General features: G+C 45.0%; 1 long non-coding RNA gene across 2 annotated transcripts in view; it reads right to left on the bottom strand.

Moving 5' to 3' along the window:
- LOC119536345 overlaps positions 1–21,607 on the bottom strand; it is a 93,077-nt gene that overhangs the window by 46,395 nt on the left and 25,075 nt on the right. Inside the window, exon 4 of one of the 2 annotated variants that reach the window (XR_005217387.1) lies at positions 1,613–1,695. The exons of the other annotated variant lie outside the window; for it this stretch is intronic. This is a non-coding gene — a long non-coding RNA (uncharacterized LOC119536345). Of the gene's footprint in view, positions 1–1,612; positions 1,696–21,607 lie in introns of those variants that run through there. 2 annotated transcript variants of the gene reach the window in all.

Below are 21,607 nucleotides of genomic sequence, written 5' to 3'. Positions count from 1 at the left end.
ACTGAATGAAGTTGAATCTGATATTTGCCAACTCTGATAAAATAGAGGAAATCAATGTCAGCTTTCCCAGCTAGATAGAGAAACAGGACAGCTGTATAAAATGATCTGAAGGAAAAATTGCATCCAACACTTTACTTTCAGGTCTCTGAAGGAGGCTGTTTTAACAATGGACTATAAATACAATGTGAATGCTGTATCTGTAAAGAAGCAATTCTAACCATGGTCTGGAAGAGCCAAGAAAATCCAGCTTCTTCTCCCAGAGTATATACACAGGTGTGCTGTGTGGAATGAAATCCATTTAACTTGATTTTATGGACAGTGATTCATGCAAACTCAGTTCCAAACTGCTCAGCATGGCTCAGTTAAATAAATTACAGCACGAGTAAGCCAGCCAGCAGTAAAGGCAAAAGAGAGAAAATAAACTTGAGGTTGAGGATTGAAATTTTAGGAGTGCCTGGTGTGCCAAAAACATCTTCTGGGGTTTTTGGGGGGATGTTAGAGATCATTCCAGGCCCAGGCCTGGATTTGACTGATGGGGAAACTGAGGCCCAGAGAGTTGATGTCCAAAGTCACTCAGAGAGTAACTGGCAGAATCAGGGTTCCTGGGTCCCGGATCAGAGCATTTTTCATCTCATCTGGCTCTGGAATGTCTTGTTCACTGCCACAGTGCTGGGCATACCCAACAGGCTCAATAAATATTTGATGAATTAATGAATGACTGGATCATGCTAGGCTGGGGATAGCCAGAATCAGTCTGATAGTTAGAATGGGTAAAAAAAATACCTAAGACCACCCTCTGAAATAAATACCCATGTGCGTAGGGTCTGCAGAGCACTGCTCCAAGCAGCCCTCTCTAGACCCTCATTTTGCAGCTCCCACCTGAGGGAGGTACAAGCAGACCCATACTTGTGGCCTCCTCTCTGTTGAGCTGTGACAAGGTTGCCATTAGTGGCATTCCCAAAGGGCCTTTGGGCTAACGCATTATTACCCGGGTACAGTAATACATTAGCAGGGATGCGTTTGCCTCATTAACCCTCAGCCCTCCCTAGCACTAAGCACACAACAGGGCTTGTAGCGAGATATTTGGGTTTTTTGGTGAGATATCACTATCCTTATAATAAATTATCCATGTCTTTTTTTTCCCCCTAAGCTATCTTGTGTTATTTCTTGTCTATCTTTGCAACCAAAAGAGTCTTACAAAAATAAAGGATCTGAGCAACTGGGGCAGTGGATAGATAAATTTAAAGCATGAATGTTTTAAAATATGGCTATGCATTCTTTGACACTTCTCCCATCAAGAAGTGAAGCCTATGTTCCTTCCCCTTGAGTCTGTGCAATTTCTTCCTCAAAAAGTTTGAGGAAGCCCCCTTACTGTGATTTAAGGTATATATGAGTTTCAAAGCCAAGTCATGAAAGACCATACAGCTTTCACCTTGTCCTTCTGGAACACTCAGTCTTGGAGAATTGAACTATCATATATAAAACATCTGACCTCACTGAAGGCACCAGACTGTGGACAGGCCATACAGTGGTGTTCCACTCAACTGCCCCAGCTGAGCCCAACCCAGTCCAAGCACCAGGCATATGTCAGTGAAGAAGCTTTCAGATGACTCCAGCCCCCGCCATTCAAGTCTCACCAGTTGAAGCCCCAGATATCGTAGTAAAATTACAAGCCATTCTCACCAAAGTCCTGACCTGCAGAACATATGAACAGAAAAAATTTTGGTTGTTCTATGTCAGCAAGTTTAGGTTGTTTGTTACACAGCATTATATAACTGCAATAGAGGTGTATAAAGGAAGAAGAAAAATTGGTATGTACAGTGGGGGATCCTAGAATGCCCATAGCTGTATGAAACTATCAGAGGCTGGGATCCTTGGGGTGGGGACAGGTGTTGACACATTGCCTCCTTTTGTCTACACCTGGACAAGCTCTGGGAGAAGGCCCTCTCTGTAAGATGAGTAGGCTAACATGGGGTATAGTCAGCCTGCCTTTGGGTATGCTTCAGAGATTACAGTTTGCTTTCTCATCCACACATCAGTCACAGAAGGACTCTGAGCATCAGATGGGGGAGGAGGATTATAGCCTTTCAAGCTGTCCAATCCCTGGAACCTGGATTCTTTTGAGTTGCAAGGGACAGAAATCCAGCCCAACCTGGTACAATCAGTACATGAATGCCATGACGTGGATTGTAAATCTAAATGAAACTATTTCTTTCGGTACCCATAAATTATATTCAGTAGGGAGTAATGTTTTCCTGCCCTGGATAAAAATTCTAGCAAGCATATAGCTTTTCTGCTCACCTCTTAGCTTCTGCACAACTCTATTGTCACTTTAAGTTGCAAACACTCTCCCAACTGGGTAATGAGAAGAACAGACCATCAAACGCCAAACTTGACTTGGATTTATGTATTCCTTCTCCCTGATGCTCCCAGCTTGGGACTTTAGAAGGGAGGGGAACATGGTTCACCTGCTCCTTAATCTCAATCTGCTAACCTCCTCCCAACTTTATTAGCTGCCCTTTTGCTTCCTACCAGGGTCAACTTTGGGAGGGAAGAGAAATGAGGCAATAAGATTTTGCCTCCTTGGATAGGTGGACTTGTGCTCTCCTAGGAAAGAGTCATGGGCTAGACTTAAGGTTAAAGTTAGCATCCCTGGATGTACTGGACTCGGGTACACCCCCAGATATACTAGAGTCAGGCCGAAGTGGATATCTCCAATGGTCTGGAAGACGATTGCAGTCGACTCTTTCTTTCATGTTGGCTCTATCCATGGCTCTTTCGTGGGCATTTTGGAGGTTCCCTGCTGAGGACCTCTCTTCTGCCATGCTCTTGACCTAGAGAGATTTGTCTCTCTTCCAAGTGGTCTCCTGTAACTCATCTCCCAGTTCATGGTCATCTGTACACTTTCAGCCTCTTTCTGCTGTGGTTGCTTCACTCCAACAGACAGCTTTATTGGGCAAAATTCAAGGCAACTCCATACCAGCCCTATTTTCTTATATCTGAACCATAGGAAATACACACACATCCGTTTACCCTGACAAATTGGGGAAGTGCAAGATTATCCTAATGCAACGGCTCCTCCAAATAAACTTCTCCATCAATTTCTTCCTCAAATAGTTTGAAGATGTCCCCTTCTTGAAACTTCAGGTGAGGGCAGTTATCCATCTATCCTTCAAGTCGGGGAGGATTAGGGATCACAGCACAGACTTCTTTGAGGATATTTTCCTTCCCAAACTCCCATTAACCACCTCTGACTCCTTTTTTTTTTTTTTCTAATCTTCATTTTATTGAGATATATTCACATACCATGCAGTCATACAAAACAAATCGTACATTCGATTGTTCACGGTACCATTACATAGTTGTACATTCATCACCTAAATCAATCCCTGATACCTTCATTAGCACACACACAAAAATAACAAGAATAATAATTAAAGTGAAAAAGAGCAATTGAAGTAAAAAAGAACACTGGGTACCTTTGTCTGTTTGTTTGTTTGTTTCCTTCCCCTATTTTTCTACTCATCCATTCATAAACTAGACAAAGTGGAGCGTGGTCCTTACAGCTTTCCCAATCCCATTGTCACCCCTCATAAGCTACATTTTTATACAATTGTCTTCGAGATTCATGGGTTCTGGGTTGTAGTTTGATAGTTTCAGGTATCCACCACCAGCTACCCCAATTCTTTAGAACCTAAAAAGGGTTGTCTAAAGTGTGCGTAAGAGTGCCCACCAGAGTGACCTCTTGGCTCCTTTTGGAATCTCTCTGCCACTCAAGCTTATTTCATTTCCTTTCACATTCCCCTTTTGGTCAAGAAGATGTTCTCTGTCCCACGATGCCAGGTCTACATTCCTCCCCGGGAGTCATATTCCACGTTGCCAGGGAGATTCACTCCCCTGGGTGTCTGATCCCACGTAGAGGGGAGGGCAGTGATTTCACCTTTCAAGTTGGCTTAGCTAGAGAGAGAGGGCCACATCTGAGCAACAAAGAGGCATTCGGGAGGAGGCTCTTAGGCACAATTATAGGGAGGCCTGGCCTCTCCTTTGCAGCAACCGTCTTCCCAAGGGTAAAACCTATGGTAGAGGGCTCTGACTCCTTTTTAAACCTCAAATTAAATTAGGGTGTTTAAGAGGTTCTTGACCATTCTCTCTTGAAATCTCTATATTTGGATTTATCGCACATCCACTTTGGTACTGGACATCAATCATATTGCTGTCCCAATCAAAAACTGAGGCTTGCAAAGTTCTGTTCTAGCAATCTGTGACATTAACTTAAGCTAAACAAAAGAAGGGGGAACTACTGATTTACATAAGTGGGGCAGGAAGGTAGCTGAGGATGATAACAGGAGGCTGATGCTTTCAAAGACTCTCACCCTCTTGCTTCTCTGTTCTCACAGGGTACCCCCTTCATTCCCTTCCCTTGCAGACCAGCTTCCCCACTGAATGAGGTCAAGGCCCCTGGCTACTCATTTCAGATGAGTGATGTGAAATTGTAGCCAATGTATTACTGAATTTCCATTGAGTGCTTACTATGTGCCAGGCACAGGCTAATGCTTTTCAGATGTTAACTCATTTAGTCCTCAAAATATCTCTCATTATTCCCATTTTACAGATGGATGCAGTGGGTGGCTGCAGTTCTTTTTGGCCACCGAGCATGTTTGAACACCCTTCCTATAATTGGCTTTCCCCCACTTTGTGAGTTTGTGCCTCTCCAAGGTACAGCCAGCCAGACACATGTTTTCTAGATTCCTTTGTAGCTCTAGTTCAGGTACATGACAGAGGAGTCACCCATCTGGTGCACCCACAAGAGAGGTCAGTTCAGAACTTCATGACGTGAAGAAGTCGACATAGGGTGGAATCTCTGAGGAGGATGGCCAAAGCGTTCAGCTTCCAGGGGGAGCAGCAGTAAAGATTCTAGTGGCCGTGCACATGACTGGCCGTGCACATGACCAGCCTCAGCCATGCACGCTGCCCTTGCCTATGCCCAGGGCTGGGGGTGGGCTCATTCCTCTGAATCGGTACTGGGTGTCACCTGGGAGGTTGTTTCTGATGAAAAGCCTCCAAGCCTGACCCTCTGGCCCTCCCAGAGAATTCTGTGAGCTTCCTAATATGCTTTAAAGCATGCTTTTAATTTTTGAACTCACCAGAATCCTTTATGTTGTTTGCTTCTTAGAACCCTGACTGCAACATGAGACAACTGAGGTACAGAGAGGTAAATAGGATTGTCCCAAGTCCCACAGATAGTAAAAAGAAAGCTGGGGCTCAAGCACACCCAGTATTAGCTCAGAGCTACACTATCTTATAATGCCTATGGTTTGGGGCCAGCAGAGGAATCCCAAGGAATTTCTTCCATTGCCTGCTCCTGCCACTTGAGCCATATGACCATCTCTGGGCCATTCATTGCAGCCAGATGTGGGCTGTATTAGGAGTGAATTACCAAGTGCAAGAAATGTGCCCACCAGTGCAAGCAAGGGGAATCATATGTGACTAGAAGGGCCTGGGGCAGCATGCTGGGCAGACAGAGTCTATGGTCATCCTAGGCTTTGTCCCATTTGAATCTTTCAAGGACAGTGTAAGACAGAGATTATAGTCCCCCATATGCCGAAGAGGAAAGTGAGGCTCAGAAATTGTTAGAGGTAAGCCTGGCCTGGCCCAGTGTTCTCCCTGCCTCCTGGTCCTTTTGATATAGGAAACGACTGCCTGAGCATGTGCATTGTCACACAGTGGCAATGAAACTCTGTGAGTGATGCTTTGTCATTATGATATAAACTGTGAACAATGTAGCAGGATAGCTTTGGTGACCTTGACAGAAACTGAGCACAGAACTAGGACATTAGATCCATGATGGGACTTGCTAAAGATGTTTTTTGCAAACTTGTAAGGAAATTATGCTAGAGATTTAGAATAACATGGATAGAGTGTGAGAGCCTTGGTTGGTGCCCAGTGGGGCATCCTACAAGCCATCAGGACCTCACTTTGGATTAGGAAGAATACATCCGCAAACTGGAAACAACATATGTCTTTTTGTAGTAAAAAAGATAAATTGTGATATAATCATACAATGGAATACTCCATAAAAATGAAAATGAATGAGGTACAGCTACAAGCAACAAAACAAAGTAGAACAGTAGGTCAAAAGAAGCCAGTTATAAGAATACCCGCTCATGCATAGGCACATTTTATATAGTTCCATTATGTAGTTTTATATAGTCTGTATAGTTCCATTTACATTAAATTTAAACATCTAAAACTAAACTATAGTATTAAAAGTCAGGATGGTCATCACCACTGGCAAAGATGCAGGGAGTAGTGATTGGGAAGGAACACAAAGGAAGCTTCTGGGGTGCTGATAATAATCAATTTTTAACCTGGATGGTTTTCATATGCTGTTTGCTTTATGATAATTCAGTGAACAGTACACTTAATAACTGGAATACTTTTTCTGCATGTGTGATATATACCACAATAAGATTTTTTGTAGAAAATAAATTTTTAAGAGATCATATAACAAGACATGGCTTTACAGAGCTTTCTACGAGTTACTCCCTGACAAATTGGTTTGACTGCCTTTTGTGATTCTTCAGGGGACAAGAGGGCATCCCTCTGAGATTTGCCCCAAGTCCCCAGGAGCCTTGGAGCACTGAGTAAACAACAGGCAGAGGCCAGCTCCTGATGGGAGAGTCCCATCTGGCAGCCAACTCAGACTAGCAAAAACTCTAGTCCGGGAATTTCTGCAAGGATCCCAGACAAGGTGGGACACCCACCCTGTCGGGGCTGGTGGCTTGTGGGAGCCTCTCCCTCTGCCTAAGTTGGAGATAGTCAAGCATTCAGAACGGAACAAAGCTTCTCCCAGCCCCCACTGAAGGAGCTGTTTGTTTCCAAAGGCCTGATGGAACAACTAACTGTAAGCTCGGGAGAGGAAATTACACAATGGATGTTGAAATGTGGGCTTGTTGAAAAGTTGTCACTCGAGTAATGAATGCCCTATTTCCTGTTTTTTTGCTGAAAGTTAAATGCTGGGCATAATTAGCTAGTAAAAAAGCAAGCTTGGCAGCAGAACAAAAATAGCACATTTTGGGAGCCCAGGCCAATTAAAATTGTTTATGCAGCTATTTAGCAATATTTTTCTCCAAACTATTATGACTGGGAAATATGCAGCATGAGACTGTAGGGCAGGTTTCTCAGAAAAAAAATGGCCCACACACTGATCCTTTAAACGGCCTGGTGTTCCCAGGGGATTTTATAATAAGAATGAACACTTCCATCCTCCTGAACAACCTGGGCCTCCTCAGGGTCTTGAGAACAGTATCACTCATCCTCTGAGGCAGGCAGCTGCTGGGGAGGAGCAGCAACCTGCTAAAATTAAGATTAGCCAAGCTCCTGTATGTGTTAGAGAGGTCAACAGTTCTGGATTTAGCTGCCTAATGCAGCCATTTAAATCATCTGCATGATGCTGTAATCAGACTGAGTTTATAACACATTTTTGCTAACAACCGGACAGTCTGGCTAGTGTTCGGATTAGTTGCTAGAACCTGGCAAAATTGCCCTTGGCAAAATTTGTCATGATTCCGGCTCCTTCTCTCTGCTGTCTCCCTACCCCTTTCAATGTCCCTGAAAATCTTCCACCTCACGTTCTCAGGTTACATCTTTCTTTCCCACTCATAACTTCCTGTCAAAACCAGCTTCTAGGTCCTTCATTTGCAGCAGGGTGTAACTGATAGAACAGCTTTCAGCGTTAGCATCCTCAGCTTGGAGCTAAGAGACGAAGCTTTGATTATGAAATTTCAGGCATTATCCAACTGGGTCGAGGGATGGGGTGGGCTGTTTGGAGGCAGTAAGCCTTCCCGGCATCCCTGAAATTTCGCCGTATGGAAATAGTCTGTTCTACTTAACAGGTTAACCCACTTGGCTAAACCCCTCTATTGGCCGACACAAGAGTGGTCACTGGAGAACTTCACTAGCTGTAGACCTGCCCCAGAAGCTACAGCACATTTGTGTGAGCCAGGCCACCTCTTCTGCCAGAGTTCTAGGGAGCCTCCCAGCCCTGTGGCAGTGGTGAGTGTAACTCACCTGGGAGGCTGTTTAAATCACGTTGTCATAACTGGATTGGAAGGAATTAATGTAACAACACAAGAGCCATCTTCTCCCTTCCTGTTCACTCTCTGTGCATTTTCACATTCATTCATTCATTCATTCATTCATTCGTGCTAGTTCATATGTAGCTAGTACTTAAGAAATATATATATGAATCAAAAGTAATAATTTACCTTGATATTAAGGGCTTTCCTTCGCTTGACCCCAGCTTCCCTGTCTCACCTTTTCTCTGACTATGTACTTTCCTGAGTTTGCCAGGAACTTGTTGCCTTGGTAGCACACACTCTACTTTTTCACTTTTGCGCTTCATTTAGGCTCTGTTTCCTGCCTGTCCTCCTTTTCCTCCACATATCCAAATCTCTCCCATCATTTGAGGCCAATCTGAATTCCCCTCCTTACCCACAAAGCCATCGTTGACCACTTCTGCCATGATGGTGTCCTACTCATCTGACCTCCTATAGCATTTATTCCCTCAATGTGCACATGGCCTTTCGTCAAGAATTGCCTTTGACATGTCCTGTATACTATTTAACATTTTCTCTTTGGAGAGGATGGATAGCACAGTGACAGCCTACTTCCCTCCAGCCTATGGGCATCTGAGTCAGGAGGACACCTGTGGTCAGCAGTTTCTAGGCCAGAACTAAATGAAGTGTCTAGGTCCCCATGGGAATTGCCCGTCAACATCCTGCCCTCTGTCCTCCATTTCCACTCCTCCTGGCCCCACCTCTGAATCATGAATTTCCCTGCTAGCCCCTCCAATCTCTCTCTCCCCTCCACTTCACTAAAGAGTTCAAGGCTTTAGGTAAGAAAACCTTAAAAGGTTTTAGGGCATTAGGACACTTTATTCTGGCTCTACAGATGGCTGTGGTGCAGCAACTGTAACGCTTTGCCGTTAGCCAACCAGTGACCTTGAAAGGTCAATCATCACTTCAGTCAGTCACATATTTTGCACATATCATGGGCCATGCCTGTGTTGGGTCCCAAAATTACAGCAGTGAGCAAGAAGCTCCCAGCCTCTGCCCTCCTTCCCCAAGAAACTGGCAGTCAAAAGGTGATCCAGGCAAGTAAACAAGCAATTATAGTACAAGTTCTGTATGACAGTGCTGGGATTGGCTTAAGGATGTACAAAATTCCCTTGTTTAAAGATATCTATTGAGAAGAAGGGTTCACGATGCTATTCTATAATCCCTTCTAAAGGCTGCAAGTTCTTCCTTTATGTCTCATCCAAGTCTTCAAAAATCTCAGGTCATTCCCATTACCTACTATATTTAGCAGCAACCTTAAAAAAGAACTGGTCAAAAGACTTAGCAGGATTCATCATGAATTCTAAGACAATAATTATGCCATGTTTCCAGCCTTCTGCCAGGTGCTTTAACTTTGCCTTACGTTTGGAATTATGCTACAATACCAATAACTCAAGCATCTCTAGCTATCAATTACTAAACATGCATTCAATGCCAAGCACTTTACACAGAGCTGGTGGAGACAACTAAAGGCTAAAGGGGGTCTGATTGCCATACACTGGGTCATTAGCACCTTCTTTGGGCTCCCCAACTTCTCCAGATGTTTATCCACCAAGGGGACTTCCATTATTTTTGCCTGACCCACATCCATTCTCTCTTCATCTGGTATCATCATTCCAACTTCGTTAGTTACAAACCATCGAGTTGCCCTACATTCCTTTGGCCAGAGAATAGGCAAATGACCCAAACTAGACCAAACTGATGTTCTCTCCCTTGAACTTGAATTTTAGGAAACTTGGCTGGTATTGATCCAGCCTCACCCATGAGTCCTAAAGAGATTTCCCAATAGATCCTACTTTGCTAAAGTTCACCACAGTCAATGTCTGTTGCATGCAACCAAAGAACATCAACCAAGACTGTCATTAGTTACAACCCATTGCTGACAAATACCCAGTCTTATCACCCTTCTTTTGTTCTGAGGAGAGAATGCTGATGCTGTCTGGAACTTGCAAACTCCCTCAGCACTTTGTAGGAGAAGGAGAGGCTCTAGTGCAGGGCCATGGACTGTGGGACATTAGAGAAAGGAACTAACCGCCTGACAAACAGCATATGTGCCAAATGAATGCTTTCAGGGAAACGAGGGTTGCCTGAACACTGTTGATTCTAGGCCCACTAATGGTTGGGGCTTGACAGCTCTGCCTTGCTCATTGCAGTAACACCCCACCAAATCAGGCCTATTTTCCGGTGTCAGCAGGGAAATGGGAGACTATTAAGGAAGCCCCTTATCAGGAACTGAGCTCAGTGTCACTGGGGAGATGGAGGAAATTAGAGTGATGGAAACCATGTGGCATCCATAATTCCTGACCAGGTGCGGAGGAAATAATAGAAGGCCTCTTACCCGACAGGTCTACTTGGGCTCCAGCAAGGAGAGGGCCCGGGGCAAATGCTGATGCTCCCATTTCTCTGATTGGGAAGATTCCCACTCCTTTCTGCTCTCCACACACACATTTGTGGCAATCGTCTGCTCCCCTTCGCCTTTGTCCCAATTACATCGGCAATAATAACCCCTCTCATTTGAATGGTGCTCTTACATTTATTATGTCAGGCAAGCAGCATGGTTAAGGACCCAAGCCCTGGAGACTGGAGTGTCCAGGACGAATAGGTGAATAAGAGACACCGTCTTTACCTTCTGGGGCTCTCAGTCTAGAGGGAAGCTATGAGTGAGTGTGGATGAGGGAGGCCCCTTGCATGATTCTCATCACTTCTCTCCCTTCCCATACCAAACTCACACGAAGTAAAGAAAAGAAATATAGCCCGCAAGCTGGGAGACCCATTCCCTGCTGTTGCCGGTTGAATTGTGATCCTCAAAAAGATATTTAAACCCTAAGCCCTAGTACTTGTTGAATGGGACCTTATTTGGAAATAAAGTCATTGCAGATGAAATTAGTTAAATTAAGGTGAGGTCATACAGGAGTATGACAAGGAGGAGACATAGACAAGAGAGTAGACGGCCATATGATGATAGAGGCAGAGATTGAAGTGCGATAGCTGCAAGCCAAGGACTGTCAGCAAACTACCAGAAGTTAAGAAGAAGTGAGGAAGGACTCTCTCTGACAGATTTCAGAGGGATCATGGGTCTGTTGAAACCTTGGTTTTGGACTTCTAGCCTCCAGATCTGTGAAACAATACATTTCTGTTGTTTGAGCCACCCAGTTTGTGGTATGTGGTTAGTAAGGCAGCCCTAGGAAACTAAGACACCAGCTCTACACTATTTATTTGTGACCTTGGAAAAATCCCTTTGCCTCTCTGAGCCTCAGTTTTCTCAGCCATAAAATGAGGCCATTCCTAGATGATCTCTGAGTTGGTCTGGGTGCTCCAAAACGCAGGGGATTGAACGTGCAAGGATGTTAGGAGGAACGCCTAGGAGAGGAAACGGAGAAGGAGCTGGGGAAGGCTGGGAGCACCCTCAGATCATGATGCAAGTCTGACTCTGAGTGAAGGAGAGAGGGAAGGAGGGTTAAGTGGAAGTACCCTAGACCACCATACAATACATGGAAAGTTCAGCAAGGCTGTCAGGGAGTCCTTGAGCCAAAATCAGCTATCAAGTTCCCACATCTTCCAAGAACAGGTCTGCCTTAGTATCCCTGCTCTCCAGACACTGGCTGGGAACAGCCTGTAGGCTGTGACCTCAGAGCAAATGCAGCAATGGATTTTGGAGCACAGCAGCTGGGGCCTCCTGTAGTTAGCTGGAGCTCTGTGAGGTGTATTCTTTTGGCCACAAGAATCTTGAAGCACCATGGACACTCTGATGTTCAACATTCTAAAAACCCTGGAGATGTGCTAGCAGACCCCAGACCTGTGTTGACCCAAGGGGTTCTGGCTGGGCACTGACCAGCAGACTGACCCCTTGACTAACTTCAGTGTGGCAGCCCAATGGCAAAGTTGGAAGGATGTTTACATTCGTTTGACACTTTGAGATCAAATGTTTCCTCTCTCTCCTATTTTTGGCCTTGCTTTGGTCTTCAGAGAAAGGAAGTCAGGGGCTTCAGTTTCCTTGCTGTGATCTTTGTTTGAAGTGAAGCCAAACAAAAGAGGCACTACCCTGGTCACTTCTGTCCTGCCTTTCCTGGAGCTTTCTAGGCCCTGTAGAAGCTGTGCTACCTGGAGCGTCCATGCAATGGCCACATACAGGAAGCAGTATGCCTTTGAGTTCTAGATAGGTCTGGGCTCAGAAAAACCTGCATTTGAGTTTCTGTTCTGCCACTTCTTAGCTGTATAACCCTGGGCATGACAGCCTCGGTGAGCCTTAACTTTCTCATCTATAAAGTGGGGATGATAATGCACCTACCTCATAGGGTCATTGTAAAGACTGAATAAGATAGGGCACATGAAGTCTTTAGTGCAAGCTTGGTACATGGCATGTGCTCAATAAATGAGACTTATTAGTGGTAGCAATCATTAAGCACCTACTATTGATATCATCACTATTACCTTCAGTATCATCTTCTGGTGAGGGACACTGATATATCAGAAAGCTCTGTCCTCAAGAAGCATACATCCTAGGACAAGAGCACACAGAAAGCCACATAGCAATTAGCTGGTAGAGTTGTGGGCCTGGCTCAGAGAAATTTGTCAGTCATGTCTGTAGCATTCATTTCTTGACCTTTATAGGACTTTTCTCTTATGTCTGCTTATCTGGTCTGCTGAGCACATAAGCAATGTCTTAGACCCAATACACCATATTGCATATAGCACTCAGGGCCTGCTTAGTGAATGAATGAAGGAGTAAATGAAAGATGAATTAATGAGTGAACAGGTGAATGAATGGATGTCATGAATGGAGAGGAGGGACTGTGGAATGGGAGCCATTATTTCCTGAGCATTTTCTCTGGCCACTTACTTTATATTTATTATCTTATTTAATCTTCCCAACAACTCTGCGAATTGGTGTTTATTAGAACCATTTTACAGATGAGAAAACTGAGGCCTAACACGGTGAGATGAATTATCCAAGTTCATACAATTAGTGAGTGACAGAATTTGGACAAAATCCAGATCCATCTCACTTGACTCCATGCTCCTTTCACTAGGCTATGCTCTCTCTGAAGAGGTGACGGTGATGACAACGATGACGAGGTTGATGACAAAATTTAACCTCAAGATTCTCCAGTTGGTATGTAGTATTGGAAATAAGAAATGCATGCCCACAGTCCGAGGAAGTGGAGAAAGGAAAAAATGTTCCAGACAGAGATAAGAGAACTTGCTCTTAACTTGCTCAGGGATACAGTACCCACTAGGCACTGAAAGAACTGGAAAGAAGAGTGCTGGGTGGGAGTGATGATAGACAAAGCAGGAGGGAGAAGTGGACCAGCAGGGCCAGGTGACCAAGGGCCTTGTAAACCATGTGAAAGAATTGGACTTGATCCTGAGGACCACGGGGGTGCCCTTGGTGGGCTCAAGGAGGGGAGTGATGTAATCAGATTTGTCTGATGGCTTCAGAACAATTTACCCAGATTAGCCTCCTTCCCTGGGGAAAGCCTGTCCCCTGGGGAGAAAAATATGAACAGAAAGAATTGGAATTGCCCCGTCTTAAAAGCACTGCCGGCTCAAACTTTCCCTGACCTGTCCGCTGTCTGAACAAAGGGCCCCGCGGCCAGCTGGAGAGGAGACTTGTTGATTATCACAATTCCCTGCCAGCGAGGACAGGCGCTGATGTGTTTTCTCTTGATAACACTGGCTCCTTTCGAGCAATAGGACTTCCTGTCTGATCGGAGGGCAATTACTGCACCTCCAAAGAGAAAATGCTTCAAACAAATCCAGTTTTAGCCCCCTGTGATAACGGAGACTTGGCTCGCTAAGCAACCATTAACCCTGAGTCTAAGGAAGAGTGGGCACATAGGATACTGGGGAACAAGAATAATGTTTCTAGGTCTGTTTGGTAAAAGATTCCAGTGGCCAAAAGGGACCTTTCCCCAGGGAATCTGGGCCTGACTGCCCCCCACCCCAGCCTGGGTTGGGAGCTTCTGGCTTTCCTACTCCCCACTCCCCAGCATCTGGTGCACGGACCCACAAAGAACAATGCCAAGGTTTGAGTCTGCCCTGCTGGGGTCAAACTCAGTGCCCTTTGGTCTGTCTATATTAGGGGATCATGAGGAAATCTGCTCGGTGACATATTGTCACCCAACAGCTGTCAGTAGGAACTGCCTTGGGAGAATCTGAAAGTGGAAAATTCCACCCCCAAATGAAACTTCAGACCACAGATCGTTAGTTGTCACAACCGTCTCCTTTCAAGTATCCACTGGACTATCCCACCCTCCTTGCTTGTTATTTTAAGACTGAGAGAAGGAGAAGAAGGGGAAAAAATATTAGTTAACAATTCAATAGCACTTTGAATGTGCGAGGCATGGTTCTAAGCACTTTGCAAATATTAAGTCACTTAATCCTTCCCATGTCTCTATGACATAGGAACTATTTTTTATTCCCATTTTTTTAAATGAGATAAGTAGAGCACAGAGGAGTTAAGGAAACTGCTGGAGGTCACACAGCTAGTAAATGGCAGAGCCAATCTCTGAACCCAGGCAGTCTTGACTGCAGATTCTGTACTTGTAACTGCTATGTACTAACTCTCAAAACCATCATCCTCTCCCCAGATCCTTAGCCCTCTCCTATGTCTAACCCCGGTTCAATCCTTATCTCTTCTAGGAGGTTTTCTCGAGTCTACAGGTTCCTGAAAGGCAGGGATAATAATTTTATTTATCTGCACCTCACTTAGTACCTAACTGATGCTCAAAATATTTAGTGAATAAATATTTTGATTTATTGGGGCTTGACCTGAGACTTTTCATCCCCTAAGGGCTTTTGCACCCTGTTAACACTTGCTCTAGGTTGTAATTACTTGTAATGTGTTCATGACTGTTTTCACCACTGAACATTTTGAGTCCTGGAGTAGACTGTAAGAACCTCCCGCCATCCTTGGCAAGGAGCTCAGTCCAAACTCGGTGCTCAATGTTATTATCTGGCATTTGATCTACTTTCTTTCATTCCAGGTGTAGTAGGCAAAGTAATATTGCCCCCCAAATGGCCACATTCTAATCCCCAGAACCCGTGAATATGTTACATTTCATAACAAGGGGGAATTAAAGTTGCTAATCAGCTGACCTTGAGATGAGGAAATTACCCTGAATTATCCAGATGGGCCCTACATAATAACAGAGGTCCTTATAAGTGAAAGAGGGAGGCAGGAGGGTCTGAGGGAGATGTGCAGATGCTCTGCTGCTGGCTTTGAAGATGGAGGAAGGGGCCATGCAGGCAGCCCCTGGAGCCTGGAAAAGGCAAGGAAGCAAATTGCCCCCAGAAGAAATGCAGCCCTGCCTATACCTTAATTTTAATCCAGTGACTTCATTTTGGACTTCTGACCTCCAGACCTGTAAAATAATATGTATTGTTTTAAACCACTAAATATGTAGGAATTTGTTACAGCAGCAACAGGAAACAAATACACCAGGTACTTGGTATCCAGTGGTGAACAATACAAACATGGTTCCTGCCCGTACCGAGTTTCCCCAATATACTTTCCCAATGTTTGGGGACACTGAGTCTGGCAGGCAATTCCTGAGACACGTCAGGTCCCAGAAGGATTTCTGAGTAGTGGGAGCTGAGAACCTGCCAGTGGTGTTCTGTGTTCTCCTTGGCCTAGCTGGCTCACCGCCACCACTGCCCGCCCCCCCTCCCCGCCTTTGTTGAGTATTTTCTAAATTAAGGAACTAAACTAAGTGCTTTGCATATATATCTAGTTTCACCCTTACCACAGCACTCTGAGATAGGTATTTTTATCCCCATTTGCCAGATGAAAAAATTAAAGTTCTGAGAGGAACAGTGACTTTCCTAAGAGTGCGTGACTAGTAAGCAGCAGGTTGAATCTGTCTCTAAAGCCCACATGTGCTTTCTTTTTTTATTTTTTATTTTAAAACTTTTTTAACAGCTTTATTGGGGTATAATTGGCATACAACAAACTTCATATATATACAGTATATAATTTTATAGATTTTGACAATTGTGTACACATGTGAAGCCATGACCACAATCAAGACAATGAATATATCCTCTTCAATTTCCTCAAAATGTTTTGTAGAATTCACCAGTAAGCCATCTAGGACTGGAGATTTCTTTGCGGGAAGGTCTTTTTTTTTTTTTTTTTTTAATTCAGTTTTATTGGGTTATATTCACATACCATACAATCATCCATGGTGTACAATCAACTGTTCACAGTACCATCATATAGTTGTGCATTCATCAGCTCAAATTTTTGAACATTATCCTTATACTAGAAAAAGTAAAAATAAGAATAAAAAATAAAAGTAAAAAGAACACCCAAACCATTCCCCCACCACCTTATTTTTTGTTTAGTTTTTGTCCCCATTTTTCTACTCATCCATCCATACACTAGATAAAGGGAGTGTGATCCACAAGGCTTTCCCAATCACACCGTCACCCCTTGTAAGCTACATTGCTATGCAATCGTCAAGAGTCAAGGCTACTGCCACATGTACTTGTGTCCCCAACCTCTGCAGGCTGTGACAAGGCAGGCCAGCTCCGCCACACCTCACCCCAGTCAAACCCCACCTCCTGCATCTGCAGGCATTTGGAGGGCCCACCCTGGGTTCCAGTATTAGGGCGGGGTCCCCATTTGGGGGAATAGGGTGGAGTCCCCACTTGGGGGAACACTGTCCCCACCAATGTGCACAGACGGGTGTGTTTCTCTCAGAGGCCTGATGGAAGCTGAGATAAGAAAATTCAGGAAAATCCAGGAGGGGCTACTCTGACTAAAAACCCTTGAGCAAAGAGGGTGGGCCTAGTGGTATTGGAGACCACATGCCAAGTGCAGAGCTGGAGAGATGGGCCCTGTTTCCAGGGAACGGCCTCCGAGGATGCTGAATCTGGCCCTTCTCCAGTCTTTTGCTTCTAGCCAGCTCCAGCCCTCCCTGCCTTCACCTCTGAGGTGGCTGCATTTCCACCAGGGATGAAGGCCACTCGATCCTGCCCTCAGCGCACTATTGCTTTCTGGGGGGCAGTAATTAACAGCAACGATTATAACAGTAACAGCTACTATTTATTGAGCGCTTACAAACATTAAGGTAACCCCATGTCATCCTTGTGACAGTCATGTGGGATCAATTCTCTTATCATCCTTACTTTACAAGTGGGGAAACTGAGGCTCAAAGAAGGGCCCTCTCAAGGCCACACAGCTGAAAGCATAGATAGAGCCTGGTTTCCCCAGTTCCAAAGTTGAGATCATTGTCGAGGTGGCCTGTCACCGTCACCTACAAAAGAAAGTGGGGAGAGGGGTGCAAGTAGGGAAGACAAGTGCTGGTCTCCGGCCTGCTTCCCTATCTCCAGTGCTCCTGGTTTTGATGGGCCGCTGCTTGGGAACGTGCTGTGGGACATGGGACTCCAGCTAGCAAAGGGTGTGTGCTGGTGGGACGGACGGCTCTATCCACGCCGAAGCGGAGCGGAGAGGAAGTGACTCAGTCATCAAAGGCCTGTTCTTCCTCAGGGAACTGTCCCTAATCACAATTATCCAGCTACAATAATACCGTTTCAGAGAGACTGTGAGCTGGGGCACTGTGTAGCCATGTAAACTGCTTCCTGTATCTGCCAAACCCAACAGCATTGGGCAATTAATAGAACCCAGCGAGGCCTCCCGCGCTGATAAGGCCAGAGCTGCGCGGCTGCTGGCCTTGTTGTTCTAATGACGAATAGACGAATTGCCCTCGCCATGCCACGTCATTCTCTGTCCTCCCTGCCAGCACAGAGCCACAGTGGCCCGGGGTCCCCAGGATGCCGAGGAGAGCCACACACGTTCTGCTTGGTTTTGAAATTTCATTGAGGTGAAAAGTATTTTTGTTTTCTCATTAAATAAACACCGTGACCGTCCAGGCTACCCCAGGGCCCTTGTGGGGAATCAGTGATTTGGGATTTAGCAGGACCCCTGCAGCCTAGAACAGGGACCCAAGAGGCAACTAGGTGCTTCCTGACGTGGTTCAAGGGAAGGAGTTAGGACAAGTCCATATGGTGTGTCCTCTAGAGCACAGCAGGGTGCCGGGACATTTAAGAGCCTCAGGATCTTACAATAAACTGTGTGGCAGGGCACGGAAAACCACTTTACAAAACGACCCAGCCGCACATAAATTCCATGTGGTTCTCCGGAGGCTGTTGGGAGGCAACGTTTCACAGTTCCGGGGCCTCCCTGAATCTCCAGGGTGAAAGCTGTTTGACAAGTGATGGCGGCCCGGCAGTCTGTCCTGGCTGAGGAAGTCTCCACTGCCCAGAGCTCCAGGTCCGACAGGGTGGAAGCACATTAAAAAACACCCCTCTTCCCATTTTTCTATTTTTCTTTTTGGTAACCAGCGCCCTCATTTCTTGTCACTGGGTGGGGCGCACTTTCTCTTGTGAAGGGTCAAGTGTCTCTAAGGGAAACGCTGACTAATTAGGTTTGACTCATTTGGGACTCCTAAGCCAAATTCCCAGGAAGTCACTGCTGGTCAAGCTGAATGAGGTTTGACTCTGACTCTCTCCTCAGGGGAGGGACTTCAGAGCTGGCTCTCTTTCCCCCTCCCGAGAACAATGCAAATAAAGGCACAGGGATTTTTGCCTGAGCAAGGTCAGAGAAACTTTGAGGAGGAAGGAGCCAGCCCAGGAGGATGTGGGTGTACTAAAATTGGCTCTCATTTTGCTTTTAGAAGACTCTCTCTCTAGGTGATTTGCAAATTGGACTCAAATGCTGTAATTTCCCCCCATTTTGGGCTTTTTATATTGTTGTTAGAGTTGCTGCTTTGCATGGGGCCCATTCCGATGAACTTTCCTGGGAGAATCTATTTTTAATGCTGTAATAGTTTTTATGCTCTAATAGAAAAGGGCGGGGAGGTGGAGAGGAGACTGAAGTGAGGAGGTTACAACAGCATAACAGTTAATAGTTTGACTGTTAGGATTCAAGCCCCAGCTCTGCACTTCCTAGTTGTGCAACCTTGGGTAAGTTACTTAACCTCTCTGAGTCTTAGTATCCTTATTTATAATGTGGTGATAATTAGAGTATTGACCTCACAGGACTTTCCGTGAGGATTAAATGACATTATTCACACAACATAGTTAGCACAGGGCTTGGTGCCTGTTAGTGCTCAATACCCACATACTGAGCTACTTATGCCTTTCAGTTTTCTTCTTGTCATAGTAGATTATCCCGCCTCCCATCCCACTAGCATCCACCCTTCCTGAAGAACAGCAGGGCTATGAAACGTCCCTCATTACACGTATGGAATATATGGCTCATTTCCAGGCTAGGCTTGAACACCTCCAGGGACAGGGAACTCACTACTCTACTAGGCAGCCCATTTCATTTTCAGGTAGTGAAAGTTGAGGAAAACTTCTTCTTTTCATTGTGCCAAAAGTTGTTCTTGCTGTGGCCCTCCAGAGTCAAAGGAATTTAAGTCTGATCTTTGTTCTAGGCAGAGAGACTTCAAATATTTGAAGAGAGTTGGCCAAACCCTTCAGAGATATCTCCACTCAGAATGCTTGTGAGATCTTTCATGAGGCTGCCACTCTTATTGGAACCTACCCCATCCATCACTTTCTCTCTAGCAGGAGGGAGAGATGGAAGAAACCAGTAGACTCATCCAGTTAGCAGGACACACATTGCAAGTTTCACATCTTTTATCATGGAGGTGAATCTTACTCCTATGGCACCCAAACAGTTGGAGGTGGCTGGGTGATGGGAGGTGGCTCTGGATACCCAGTACACTCCGATGTCCTGTGCCTGGTAGAGCTTTTCCTTCTCCAGAAGTACTGGAGGTAGCTTCCGTGGAAAGGTGATGGGGTCCCTCTGAGGTAGGGACTGTGGCTCCACCTCCCCAAGGCCAGCAGCAGGTCGGGCCAGATAATAACTCCATACTGCATCTGGAGCCACAGGAAGGTCAGCACTGATCTCTCGGGCCATGATGGGGAAGATTCTGGGATCTGGGGAAGGAACACCACATCTTTGATGCACTTGATGCATCAAAGTCCTCCCATCTCCTCCTCTGCATGCAGCAGTCAGCTGCTTCAGAAGATAATATTCAGTTCCAACGCCATGACAGTTTAAAGCAGATGACTGAATTTGACTTTCAGTTGCCACCTAATGAGAACTTCATTCCAAATCCCTGGGTCCACTGTTGTATTGAACAATCATTACTATTGTGCACATTTGAGCCTTTACTCTGTCCTGTGTTTTGCATCCTGGGCACTTAGAAAGCATTCGGTCATCCACGCATCCATCCATCCGTTCATTCAAGTCATTTGACAGCTTGTTTCTGAGTTCCTATTTTGTGCCAGGACTGAGGTAAGCATGGGGATATAAGGTAGGAAAATCCTGCCCTGATAAAGCTTAAAATCTCAGTGGCAGAGACAGATACGTATTAATAAAAGAATTATAAGAATGCACACAAAACAAACCAAATCAAGTGTCATAAAGAAAAGAAGCAGAGTTCTGAGGTTGCTAATCATGAAGGATCCCATCTAGGACAGTGTGAGCCAGGAGAGGCCTCGCTGAGAAAGCCCCAAGGCCTCCCCACTCCTCCGCCATGATTTCCAGGGCCTTAGCTCAGTCCTCAGCATATAATAGGTGCTTAAAAAATATTTGTGGACACAGGAACATATATATATGTGTGTGTGTTTGTGTGTGTGTGCGTGTGTTGACCATGTTGCCCTTGATAAAAGTAATAGACTTAACGGACTCATATTTGTGTGGTTCTCTAGAGTTAATGTAATGCTTTCACCTGCATAATTTTTGATCCTCAGAATACCCTTGTGGAAAGCATTAGCATTATTCTCCCCATATGATGGGTGAGAGAACTGACAAAACTAAGTTTATGTCACAGGGAGGAAACATGGTGGGTAAAAGCAGGGGTTTTGGGTCCTACAGACATGGAGTAAGTTCTGCCTCTTATCAGCAATGTAGGGTGTAACGTCTTTGCCATATTTTTCCCTAGGCTTTGTGCTCTCCTGAATTAAAGGTTCACATTAGTGGACCCCAAAGTGATGGCTACTTTGGGATCTCTTGGGGCTTGCTTATGGCCCACATGAATAACTTCTTGGACAATGTCAGCATTCCAGGAAGAGAAATATATAATATTCAACTCTTAGCAAAAATATCTCTCAACTCAACAATCCAACAAATATTTACTTTGTGTTTACCATATAAAGGCACCACACTGGTGTGAATACACTTTTATATCTTGGTATGAGAAATCATCTTCCAGACATTCGTTTTGATAAAATTAATAACCACAGCTACCAATTAGTGAGCCCTCATTATGTGCCAGATGCTAAGTGCTTTATGTGTATCTAGTTCTCATAACCCTTTGTAATAGAGAACATTACTAGTCCTCTCTTTGCAGACAAGGAAACTGACACCCCAGCCCTTATTAATATGTCCAAACTCAAGCCATCGTCTTCCTCCTAACCTCACAACATCCCTGTTCAGTTTCTCCATTTCAGTCACCATCATCTCCAACTTTGCC

The sequence above is a fragment of the Choloepus didactylus genome, chromosome 6 (assembly GCF_015220235.1).
Source record: "Choloepus didactylus isolate mChoDid1 chromosome 6, mChoDid1.pri, whole genome shotgun sequence".
NCBI classification, from domain to species: Eukaryota; Metazoa; Chordata; class Mammalia; order Pilosa; family Megalonychidae; genus Choloepus; species Choloepus didactylus.
Note: the sequence above shows the minus strand (reverse complement) of the source record. Positions and strands in the feature narration are given on the sequence as shown.